This window comes from Channa argus, chromosome 17 (assembly GCF_033026475.1).
Source record: "Channa argus isolate prfri chromosome 17, Channa argus male v1.0, whole genome shotgun sequence".
Taxonomy (NCBI): Eukaryota; Metazoa; Chordata; class Actinopteri; order Anabantiformes; family Channidae; genus Channa; species Channa argus.
The window spans coordinates 21,785,726-21,797,918 of NC_090213.1; positions in this window are offsets into that span (position 1 = coordinate 21,785,726).

A 12,193-nucleotide genomic window follows, 5' to 3' on the forward strand; every position below is an offset into this window, starting at 1 on the left:
ATATTGAAATAATGGCCAATAGATAGAGAATTTCATTTCTTGGTTCCTTTCATCCCAGTGAAGGCCAAAGAGGGTCACATTTCCAGCACAAAGGGGCTCTGCTCTCTTCCTATTAGGAGAAGACAGAGAGGGTAATTTCATACTTGTTTATACTCCACATTCCCCAGCTCTTCTCACATCAGAGCAAATTGATTTCACTCCTCATATTGCACCAATCCTCCAGTTTCCTCCACTCTGTGCTTAAATTAATCATGGTAATGTCCCCTCTAAGTGAAAAGAAAATTAATTTTCACTGCCATACCGATCTAACTAATAACAGGGTACAAGTAAGGAGAAAATGGCAGATCATTACTCACTGAACATTATCTTTATTTTTTGTACCCACTTCTGAGCAGAAATAAAGGGGTAGCCAAGGAGGAAGTTCGGCAGATACCTTGAAGTGCGTCTGACTTTCAACAACATCCTGGAAAAGGCATTACAAAGGCAATTGGCCATTGATCGCTTGCTAATAGCAGGAAGCGAACATTTACATTTTTTTTTAAATGCCTATTCATCGTTTATATCATTAATCAAGAATTAAGAGATTTATTCTCACATGCACAGTAATAAATTTTGGCTTGTTACAGCTTCACTCTAAAAAATAAAAAATAAAAATCACATTAATATCAAACCGATGTGAGGATAAAAAACGAAAAAAATGAAATAAAAACAATATATAAACTACTCAATGCTCAATTTTGACTTTGAAATGAAAGAGTCTTTATTTTGTCCAAAAAAGCCAAATGTTACAGTCTTGAAAACAAAGGGGGAAAAACGTCCAGTTGGGGGTGAAGCCTTGTTTCAGGCAGAAACATACAGTGCATCCAGAAAGTATTCACAGCCACAGCCCTCAACTTTTTCCACATTTTATGTTACAGCTTTATTTAAAAAATGTATCAAATTCATAATTTTCATCAAAATTCAACAAAAAATGCCCCATAATAACAATGTGAAAGAAGTTTGTTTGAAACTCTGCAAATTCATTAAAAATAATAATAAAAAATAAATCATAAATAAATCATGTAAATCACATGAGAAGAACCTTCCAGAAAAATATTCAGCACTTCACCAGTTGGGCTTGTATGGTAGAGTGGCCAGACAGAAACCACTCCTCAGTAAAAGGAACATGACAAAGCAGCAGAAAGTCTCAAAATGGAGGAAACCAGGCACCGCTCACCAACTAGTCAATACCATCTCTACAGTAAAGCATGGTGGTGGCAGCATCAGGCTGTGGGGATGTTTTTCAGCGTCAGGAACTGTGAGACTATTCAGGATCGAGGGAAAGATGAATGCAGCAATGTACAGAGATAACCTTGAAGAAAACCTGTTCCAGTGGCTACGGGACAATTCTGAGAATGTCCTTGAGTGGCTAAGTCAGAGCCCAGACTTGAAACCAATTGAACATCTCCAGGAAGAGCTGAAAATGGCTGTGCACCGACACTCCCCATCCACCCTGCTGGAGCTTGAGAGGTACTGCAAAGAAGAATGGGAGTAACTGCCCCTAAATAGGTGTGCCAAGCTTGTAGCATCATACTCAAAAAGACGTGAGGCTGTTTTGTTTTTTTTTGTCCTTTCAGCTTATCCTGTGGGTTCAGGGTCACCACAGCGGATCATTATCCGGATGTTGATTTGGCACAGTTTTTACACCTGATGCCCTTCCTGACACAACCCTTCCTAATTTCCACCGGGCTTGGACTGGCACTGCCCAGCTGGGGATAGGAATGGACTGTTAGGGGTTCAGTGTCTTGCCCAGAGACACTTTGGCATATAGCTGGGATCGGGCTTCAAACCACTGACCCTGTGGTAACTCAGGCTGCAATTGGTGCTAAAGGTGCTTCAACAAAGTATTAAGCAAAGGCAGTGAATACTTATTTACATGTGATTTCTTTTTAGTTTTTAAGAAATTAGCAAAGATTATAAAAAAAAAACCTTCTTTCACGTTATCATTATATATCATTGAATTTGATCCATTTTTAAATAAGGATGTAACATAAAATGTGGAAAAACGTCAGCGCTGGGAATACGTTCTGGATGTACATGTGAGTATGGTGCAACATTGTGCTTTTATTAATGCAATCTTTTTTCAGTGACCTGAATTGAAAATAAATGCATTTTCATAATAAATGAAATAAATAATGGCAATAACTCAGTTTTTACTCAGATTTCAGTACACTGAACTGCAGTCATGCATGTAAAATGCTACACAAACACTGATTTGACTTAAGTGATCATAAGGAATAACTTAATTCTGCACTATAATATTCAAAACTATATGATAACTGAATTTAAAACAAAATCATGTCATATTTAGTTGTAATGTGTTTCTGCTTGTTCATGATATCTGCTCTCTCACTGAAAAACAACTGACTAGTTTGATGTAGTTTTACTGTGGGTGAAAACAGTAAAAAGTCAGTTTCCTTACTTTTCACCCAAAGTTTCAACTATGTTGTAGAACACATTGCACTTCCACAGGTAACTTTCATTATCATCAGTCTGATGAACAGAATAGCGTAATTTGCAGAGATAGATTTTTTTCTTACCCCATTCAAGCTGAAGTTGTTACAGTTTTTACCAATTGCTTACACACATTTTCAAAACGAAGTCTCCTTTTTTCAAAACTCTACACACAATTCTGAAACCTGCACACACAAAATGCAAAATGCCTCACATCTCCTTCAAAATGCAACACTGCATTCAAAATGCCATAAACACATGTGAAGCATTTGCATCAAATGGCAAACACTTCTTTTATAATAATACATTTCTGGATATATCATGTAAACACTGCTGTTCTAAATCTAAAGCTTTTTGATCTTTCACAGGCTTATATCTATATCTAGATATCACTTTAATACAATGTTCTACAGGGAAAGTAATCTGCTGAGAGGGGTAACAAGTACACTGGAAACGCCAATGCAACGTAGAAACAGAAAATATTTATATTAGGCCAAACATTACTGTTTTATACATTAACATACAACAAAACTATAAACATGTAAACCAAAAGTATAGTCTTTACAGTAGAATATAGTCAATTGTGTGTGCGGTCCCGGTCCAGGAATTGGCAGGGGGGGTGCAGTCCCCAGTGCTAAGCTTCCTCTCTTCTACGAGCTGGGTTTGGCCACAATACTTCATCCACAACCCAAAATACGTTTTCTCTTTCCAAACCTCGAGGGAAGTCTCTCCTAGCATGGCGTATCCAACCTTGTACAGAGGCAAGTCAACAAGTGTTGCCCTAATCTCATTGTGTGTAGTGTTTTGAAAAAAGTGTTTTATGCTTTTGAAAACTGAGTCAAAGGCTGAGAAATAGCTTATGGTTTTGAAGATCTGGCATGTAGTTTTGCACTTCGAGTGAGAGGTTTCAAAAGTAGTGTGACATGAAAAGATTTTGTGTGTAAGCAGTTGGTAAAAACTGTAAAGCAATTAAAGTACATATACAGACATGGAAACAGAGCAAGACGGAGTAACCACATGTTTAATGTAACATTCTGGCAAATACTCTAGGCCACGTGTCAGAACACAACTAGTGCAGGATAGATGAAAAATAATAGCACCTAGTTGGAAGTCATGCTTTAGCATTGGTCTCACACAGACCAAAAATTCTTTATAAGCCTCATGAAACCTGATCGATTCCCAGACCCGTCTGTGATATTTTTTTTCTCACCGTCTCTGTTTGGACAAATTCTCAGGGCAATTAACAGTCAAGTCCCAGACTGTGTGAGAGGAATGCTTCACAGAGGATAATGACAGATTTCTTCATTCTCTCAGCAAACAGGCCATGGCCCCTGCCTGCCTGCCTGCCCCCCTCTCTGAGATCCACCTGTACATCAGCCAGGGTTCATGAAGCATGACCAAAAAAGGGGCTAGAGGGGATGGAGGAGGATCATCAGGATGAGCAAAGTGTCAGCTTCTGCTGCAGCACGCTGAATGCAAAAATTGGACAGCTCAGTATGTGTCTTTAACATGTTTGCTGAGTCTTTTCATTCCTCTGTATCGATTGTGCTACTGAAACACATTACAAAAGTGTATAAAAGGTCTTATGAATGTCATTATGTGAGCTTGGTGCCCATCAGTGTAGATAGGCAATTATCTGTGAAAAGCTGTACTGTGCACAGGAAATCAATGATCAGACGTACTGAAATGTAATTACATACATTATAGATATTAAGTATATTCTAAACTGTCATTTTCAAATATCAAATGAGCAAGAAGTCTGTGCAAACGTGACTCACAGCAATCACTGTGGATCGGATTCCCTGCAGCTACAGGGTGTGAAAATGTTCAAAAGGCTGTTTATTAAAAAAGAAAAAAAGTAGCAACCTTATGAGATTTCCGACTACTGCTTTATCTGATTCCCCCATTCTCCCCCCTCAGGAAGTGCGTACAGTCTATTCACAGTACAAGATTTAACAGATAATCCAGACAGTGTGAAAAACCTGAAATTAGATATCGTAAGTTCTGACTTTGTTGCTGCTGGTTATAATACAACACTTATACAGTCATATCATCAGTATTACATAAAGGCTGAACTGTAAAATAATAATAAGAATAAGTACAACAAGCACCTTTTATATGAAAACTACAATCAATCACAGCTTTTGGAATTTCATTTGGCTTAGCCCATTGGTTGTAAAGCATCAGGTGTGAATCAACTCAACAACGACCGGTAAAGATTCTAATTAAAAAAAAGATTCAGTTATAAACACTGCAGACACTGAAGCAAGAGCTACTACCGATTATGATGGGATTTAGTCACGATGACTGTTAGGACCTAGTTGGTCCTGATCAGTGGCAGTCTGGCTCAGTCGGCACTGACAGTCATTGAATGTGCTACTTCCAGACAGTAGAAATCTGTGGCAGTTGGTGGAAACAGTCTTTATGTGTGAACTGTTCAGTCTTTGCTAGTCTTTGGGTGCGTCTCCAGCATAAAATGAAAGACGGGTGATGGTCACTAGTTTCTGTTCCACAGACAGTATAGTCAGTGTATTCAGTCTGTCATTTCCCCTGTAGAGAAGACGCAGAGGTGATGAGGATCAGAGTGCTCTGTCAAGGACAAGTGTTCGCTGATGTGGTCCAGTCTGATATCACAGACCTACACACAGAACATACGTGTTCATGTTTTTAAGGTATGACAACATCAACATTTCACTTAAATCACAGATAAGTGGTATTGTAAATCAAATCGGATCAAAATGTTCCGTTTACAGTACCAGATAGAGTCTAACCTCAGGTCACCTGATTATCAGAAGCTCACAGTACAAACATTTTACCGGCACCTGCACACAGGAAGGACTCGTTCTTAATTACCAAATACTGTTTTTAAAATCATTTTAATTATTGCTGACATGACTATTATGTACAATAGTAAGATCAAACAAGGTTTACTGCATAATTACATTGCTAAATAAAAGTTAACATTTTTGTCTCTCTTCTCTGTTTAACTGAGATGGGAAAAGCACCCCATAACTAAGCAACTTTGCAAGATGCACAAATTTTAATGGACTGGTCAATTTAGAGCCAGTTCCTAATTGTCATTTTTTCTCACAGAAAAAGGAGTTTTAACCTGGTCAGTGTATTGATAATATTGCCATAGTCCAAAATGTCTATTCTATAGTCATGAATTTCTCCTAAACTTGTACAAGTAGTACAGCAGAAAAGTTCTTTCTGTAGGGGATTAGAGGGCATCTGTCATGTCTCTTGGTAGAGACTACAAGAGAGAAAACACAGGACCAAAACGCAGACAAAGCCGACAGACTGCCAGGTGAAGTTTAGGCAGCTTATTTAAAAGACAAAAATAGGTTTAGCATGTATCAGAGCAGAGGCAGGCAGGAAGGGAGGGATGGCCTCCCTACTCAAAAATCGCGTAATCACTCTAAGAACCAGAATTTCAAGGGGTCAAAGATGAGGTGCAGAGTGTAGAAATAAAGTCTATAAAGCAGGCAAAGAGTCTACAGTCATTTGAAACAAGAAATATCCACAAGGAAAGACAACTGCGATGCTGAGGTTGCGAAACACAACAAACAAATTGGCAGGAATGAATGAACATGAATGGTTTCTATACAGGGGAGACTGAGTGCAAACAGAATTCAGGTGTGTGAGGCTGAGAGCAGAGAGGAGCTAATCAAAGAGAGTGGTGTGTGTGTGTGTGCGTGTGTGTTTGTGCGTGTGTGTGTGTGTGTGTGTGTATGTGTGTGTGTGTATGTGTGTGTGTGTGTGACAGAGGAACAAAAGAGACAAACTGACAAAAATAAACAAATATGTGAAATCAAAGTAAACCAAGGCAAATCTGTGACAGTATTTACACCAGGGAAGATCAAGGCTGAACCGTCCCTGGCTAAAGGTAGATTGCCTCCCTCAATAACTTTAGATTTTGAAGAACATAGCATGATGAACCATGGTAACAGTAGAAGAGGTTATGGTGGCAGAATAAACATTAATAGCTCCACTGCAGTTTTCTTCTCACCTTAGTCAGTTTCAGATAAAGTTGCTGTGGATCACATGCAGTCCACTTCACTTTTTACATGCTGTACTGAGGTGCACACAATAACCTATAACAAATGTGAAACTATTTTTTAGAAATCTATTAAATGTCTTAAAAATCAAAAAACTTTTCCTGCATCTCCAAACTGTGGTCAGGTAAATCCTGGTTGCTTTGATTTTTCTTGAGTCTTGACTGATGTCCAAATGAAGCAAAATAAATCTACTGGACATAGTTTACAAAGTGACACACTTGTATAAAAAAAAAAAAAGGTCCTACAATCCACACTGCATGTCAGTGCAAAAACCAAGACATGAAGTTAAAATGAGTAACCCCCCCGAGAAGGATCTTGGTCTGAGCGGTGATAGGAACCAAAGAGTCTCTTTAACAGAACTTCAGAAGTTCTTCGTACAGATGGGAGAACCTGATGGAAAGACAAACATCGCAATAACACTGCATCAATCAGACCTTAATTCTCATCCTGGTCCTCGTGGAGCCCTGCTCTGCTTGTTTTTTAACTACCTGGAAAAAGCTCACAACACAACAGATACACTCAGGAGTTTTTATTCAATCAGTAGCTAAAAGATACCATTTTACTTAATTTAATTAATTTTATTAAATTGGTATCTTCCAGTCTCTGACTGACTGATCACATCTGATCTATGAAAACAAGCAGGGCACAGGTCCTAGAGGACCAGGATTGAGAACCACTGCCTCAAACTGGAAGTCTTTGGGAAGAACTTAATTCACCACCAGTCATTGCTCCATCACCTGACTAAAGCTCAAGTCAGACAGATTGCGTCATGAAGGTTTCAAAGGCAGGAGGTTTATTGCACTGCTCATTTTGATGAAGCCTATAAAATTATAAAACAGCAGCTTGCTGCCCAGACAACAAAATATGATGAAGACACCTAAACATGGCAGCTCACAGACACTTTTAATTTCATCGAGCTTAAGACGAACACTGGGATAAGCTTCCAAATCTAGGTGTGAGAAGGTTTTAAAGACTTCACGAACAAAAGGGCTATAACTGCTGCAAAGAGGGTGTCCACACAGTACTGAATAAAGGGTCTGATTATTTTTCAAAGCAGCTACATATGATGAGAGGAAAGGATCTTTCACAGGCTATTTTTGATTCTACATTAAGCAAACTCTAATAACAAAGAAACTATAGGAGTGCAGGTAATTAGCATGCTCCCAGCTTGTAGAGGAACCGACATCAGGCAGGTGGAAGAAAGGGCACTCCTTCCCACATGATTGAGGTGAGGCAGGGCAGTCATTGAACGTGAATGTCATGTATGAGAGATCAATGGAGTGACAGGAGCCAGCAAAGAGGCAGGGTTGGCTGACAGCTCCACCATGAATATTTACAACCGTGGCTTTCTCTGTGTCTGCATGAGCTCAGTGTATCCTCGCCTCTTTGAGTTTGACATATACCTCCTGTTATGTATGCGGGTGTCAATATCTGTCCTGATCAGCAACTTTCAAAAACAGACTGGCGTACATTGTTAGAAGTTCATGAGATTCACATACAGTGAATGAAAAGGAGCTGTAGAGTTCATCATTCATGTAAAGTTCATCTTAATGTTAATAAGTACAAGTATTTTCAGAGCTACTGTCAGACAGTCTCTCCAGGATTGTGTGGATGTATTTGTGATTGTTGTGGCCTAAAATACCAGATTTCTAAAAACATGTTGCAATGCTTTTGTTATGCTTTAAATTGCAAGGTCACATCAAATTCACGCCGGTTGGTTGAATTAATTGTTGCAATTGCAATATTGGGAATTACTGGGACTAGTCAGAAGAGGCAAACCAGCCAAATGTTTGGGGACCTATAAAATTTGGGTAAGGGGACCTCTATTGGCCCCTCAAATGGTGCATTTACATGCACTTAAGTAACCAGGTTATTCAGAAAGCTGAACATCTAACCCCCTCCACCCCTCCCCACAGTCCACCCATACACTATATTGTACATGTGCTGCCACTAACTCAAAAATCCGCGTAGTAGGGGTAACCATGGGGCTATGCCCTTTCAAACTGAGGGGGCATGTTCCCAGTCATTTATTTATTTATTTATTTTATTGCTTAAAACTTATTAGTTTACATTCACATTTTAAATGTTAAATTTTTGAAACCAAAGGGGCTTTTCTGTATGTTTATATTTGTATCCAAGCTGAACTGCAGACCCCCCTATCTGTTCATCCTGCTTGGTTCCTCCCAGCTAAACAGCACCTGCCCAGCTGAGCTGGTGGAGGCAGTCAATAGTGCAGCCTCAAAACCTGAGTAAAGCTCTTTTAATGTTAAAGAGCAGAGGGAACACCCATTTAGAGCTCGCAACATGAAAACTGTTTGACTTTAATAAACCTATAAGTTACTAAAAGCTTCAAATTTTCATAAGTAAAGTGATTTATCATCAGTGGTTTGCTCAACAAGTCCTCCAACTTAAATGCCCATAGATGTGTGTGTTATATTAGGCAAAGAAATAGATCTTTTTTTTTTTTTTGTGATTACAAGATACAAAAATATGGATCTCATAATTACGAGACAGGGATCATGTAAATATGACATACAGAACTAAAGATCTCATAATTATGAGATACCTGTATTTACAAGATACAGATCTCATATTTATATCTTAAAGAGTATATATATCTATATCTGGTCCATGCATTTGTTACTTCTAGGTTGGACTACTGTAATTCCCTACTTTCAGGATGCCCCACTAACTCCATAAAGAGCCTGCAATTAATCCAAAATGCTGCAGCAAGAGTGCTGACTGGAACTAGCAAGAGAGATCATATTTCACCTTCACTAGCTTCTCTCCATTGGCTTCCCATTAAATCTAAAATAGAATTTAAAACCCTGCTTCTTACATATAAAGCTCTGAATGCTCAGGCTCCATCATATATAGACCACTTCGCTCTCAGAATGCAGTCCTACTTGTGGTTCCCAGAATTTCCAAAAGTAGAATGGGAGGTAGAGCCTTTAGCTATCAAGCTCTTCTCTTGTGGAACCAGCTCCCAGTTCAAATTCGGGAAGCAGACACCCTCTCTACTTTTAAGTCTAGGCTTAAAACCTTCCTCTTTAATAAAGCATATAGTTAGTTATAGTTATGCTGCCATAGGCTTAGACTGCTGGGGGACCCACTCCCCGATGCACTGAGCTCCTTTCCTCCTCTTGACCATCTCTCCTCTCCTCTCACCCCGCAATTGTCACCACTGTATGTCATTAACTCTGTGTGTTCTCACCCGTAGTTGTCTTTGTCCTCCTCTGTCCCCCTCTCTCTGTACCTTTCTGGATGTGTCCCCCGGCTTTATAGCTGTGTGTCTTCCAGCGTGCAGCTACTGGTCCTACCAATCTGCCTGATGTTTTGTTGCTTTTTGTTGATCTGTTCTTTTCTCTCTCCCCTTTCCACTCACCCCAACCGGTCGAGGCAGATGGCCGTCCACCCTGAGCCTGGTTCTACTGGAGGTTTCTTCCGTTAAAGTGAGTTTTTCCTCTCCACTATGGCTTGCTCCAGGGGGAATTGTTGGGTTCTCTTTATACATCTTTATAATCTTGACTTTATTCTGTAAAGTGCCCTGAGATGACTTTGTTGTGAATTGGCGCTATATAAATAAAGTTGAATTGAATTGAATCTATATCTATAGATAGATATAGAGATATCTTAGATTACAAACTCGATAGTATGAGAAATGAGATGACATAATCTAAACTGAAGGTTCCTTCAAGTCATCTGGAGGAGTTTTTCAGCAAGTAGAGATATTTTAACATAGGGAAGCCAGACAGAAGTTTAACTATAACCAAAAGAAACAAGTCAAATATCAGTGAAGGCGTCCTTTAAGCCTCTCATATGAGAATGTTTCAGAACCTGCCTTAGAATAATCTGGGTTTTAAGATTCCGCTGACTGAAAATCAGCGGAATGAATCCACAAACATGTCTCCTTTCACTACTCAGAAAAGGAATTACACAGGACTTGATATTAGGACTTAACTTTACCAATACCACTACCGCTACCTACCTTTTGTGCCTAAACCTGACCACAAGCATGTATTGGTATGTGGAGCAGGTAACATATCTACTGTATAGTCAAGATAACAACAGAATATGGCCATTCTATAGTGTGATGACATCCAAGGTGAGTGAGCACAGTGAGTTTGAGACTTACCATGAACACTGTATATGTACACAAATACATTAGTGAAATACAATTAGCAGGTGCTTGCAGTAAAAACTGTATATACTCACACTGTAAGTATCTTAGATTGGTTAAAGGTTCTTCTCACAGGGTATTTTGTGGAGTACATAACTATCCCCTCTTGCTAAGAGGCCCTCATTTGAATTTGGACAACTCATTTGGAAAGAGCCTCATGTCTGAGTGGCGTGTACGATTGAGACAGACCTCTTAACTAAAGCTGCACTATTAACCCATTTCTCAGAAGAAGCTTTTCTCCTTTCTAATTTGGAGTGATTCTTAGTGGATGAGGTGAGCTTGAGACCTTGGCTGTAGAGCCACTCAGCCCCCAAATGGATTAATGGGTCTCTCTCAGTGTGATTACACCAAACACACGAAGGTATACACACAGTGGCCTCCATTTGAAGTGGATTTCTTTATCTTGTTTGAAAGGATTAATCCCCCACTCCTCCCCCCGCCACACACACATATACAAGCTCACGCACTCCTGCACCTTGATGGCAAATATGGATGCAACCATATCCATGTCACTTAGTTCAGATCATTTCAACCTTGACAAAGTGCAGCAGGTTTAAGTTGAAAGCAAATGAGGGAGGTATGAGGAGGAAATGAAATATGGAACATTTTCTCTAATGTGGTGATATATTATACAGCAGTGTTTGGTAATGGCATATATTCATAGTGTCAATGTCTGTATTAAAGTGACAGGAGTTATCCTGCTAAATTATGGCTCCAATCATGATCCCTGCCATCAGTAAAGCTTCACTCTAATATCACTAATGGCCAGTATGGTAATTGTAGCACATTAAATGTTTAAGGACCCACATGATGTCTTTGCAAAAATTTATGACAGTGTTTTGGTTTATGGCTTTTCTCACATTCTTAACCAACTTTAGTCATTTCAATAATTGTGTTTGACACACTGACTTAATGTGATGCATTAGTGAATGGCACAAACAGACACAGTGTGTCTATTAAAAAGCTTAACTGCTTGTTTCTGGATGTGGCAGTGCCACTGTAAGCTCAGCATTCACACATAAAAGCTGGATCAGGTGAATAATTTATGACTCTCATCCCTCTCTGTGAAAGCATAACACACTCTGTCTGATCTGGAAGAAATCATTCCACCGCTGCAGTAAATTGTTAGCCAGGCCTAAATTGTGCATTAGTGAAATTTCAATGTGAAGTTGTGTAACCTCGTAGCATCTCTGCAGTAGCTGTACTCACTCATCCGCTGGTGGTCCCCGGCACAGGAAGAGGCCAGCCAAGTTGTCTTACACATGACAGCTTCAATCTGCAGTGGGATGGTTGAATAATTCAAAGTTCTTACGCAGGACCATCTGGCAGCCCGAAGCAGGCGCGGGAGACACCAACATTCCTCAAATAGCTTTTGTACAAAGCAAGTGTGGAAAGAAACAGTGGGACCTCTGCAACGACAGATTGATCTGCTTACCAGCAAACTGAAATATGCTGTGTCAGA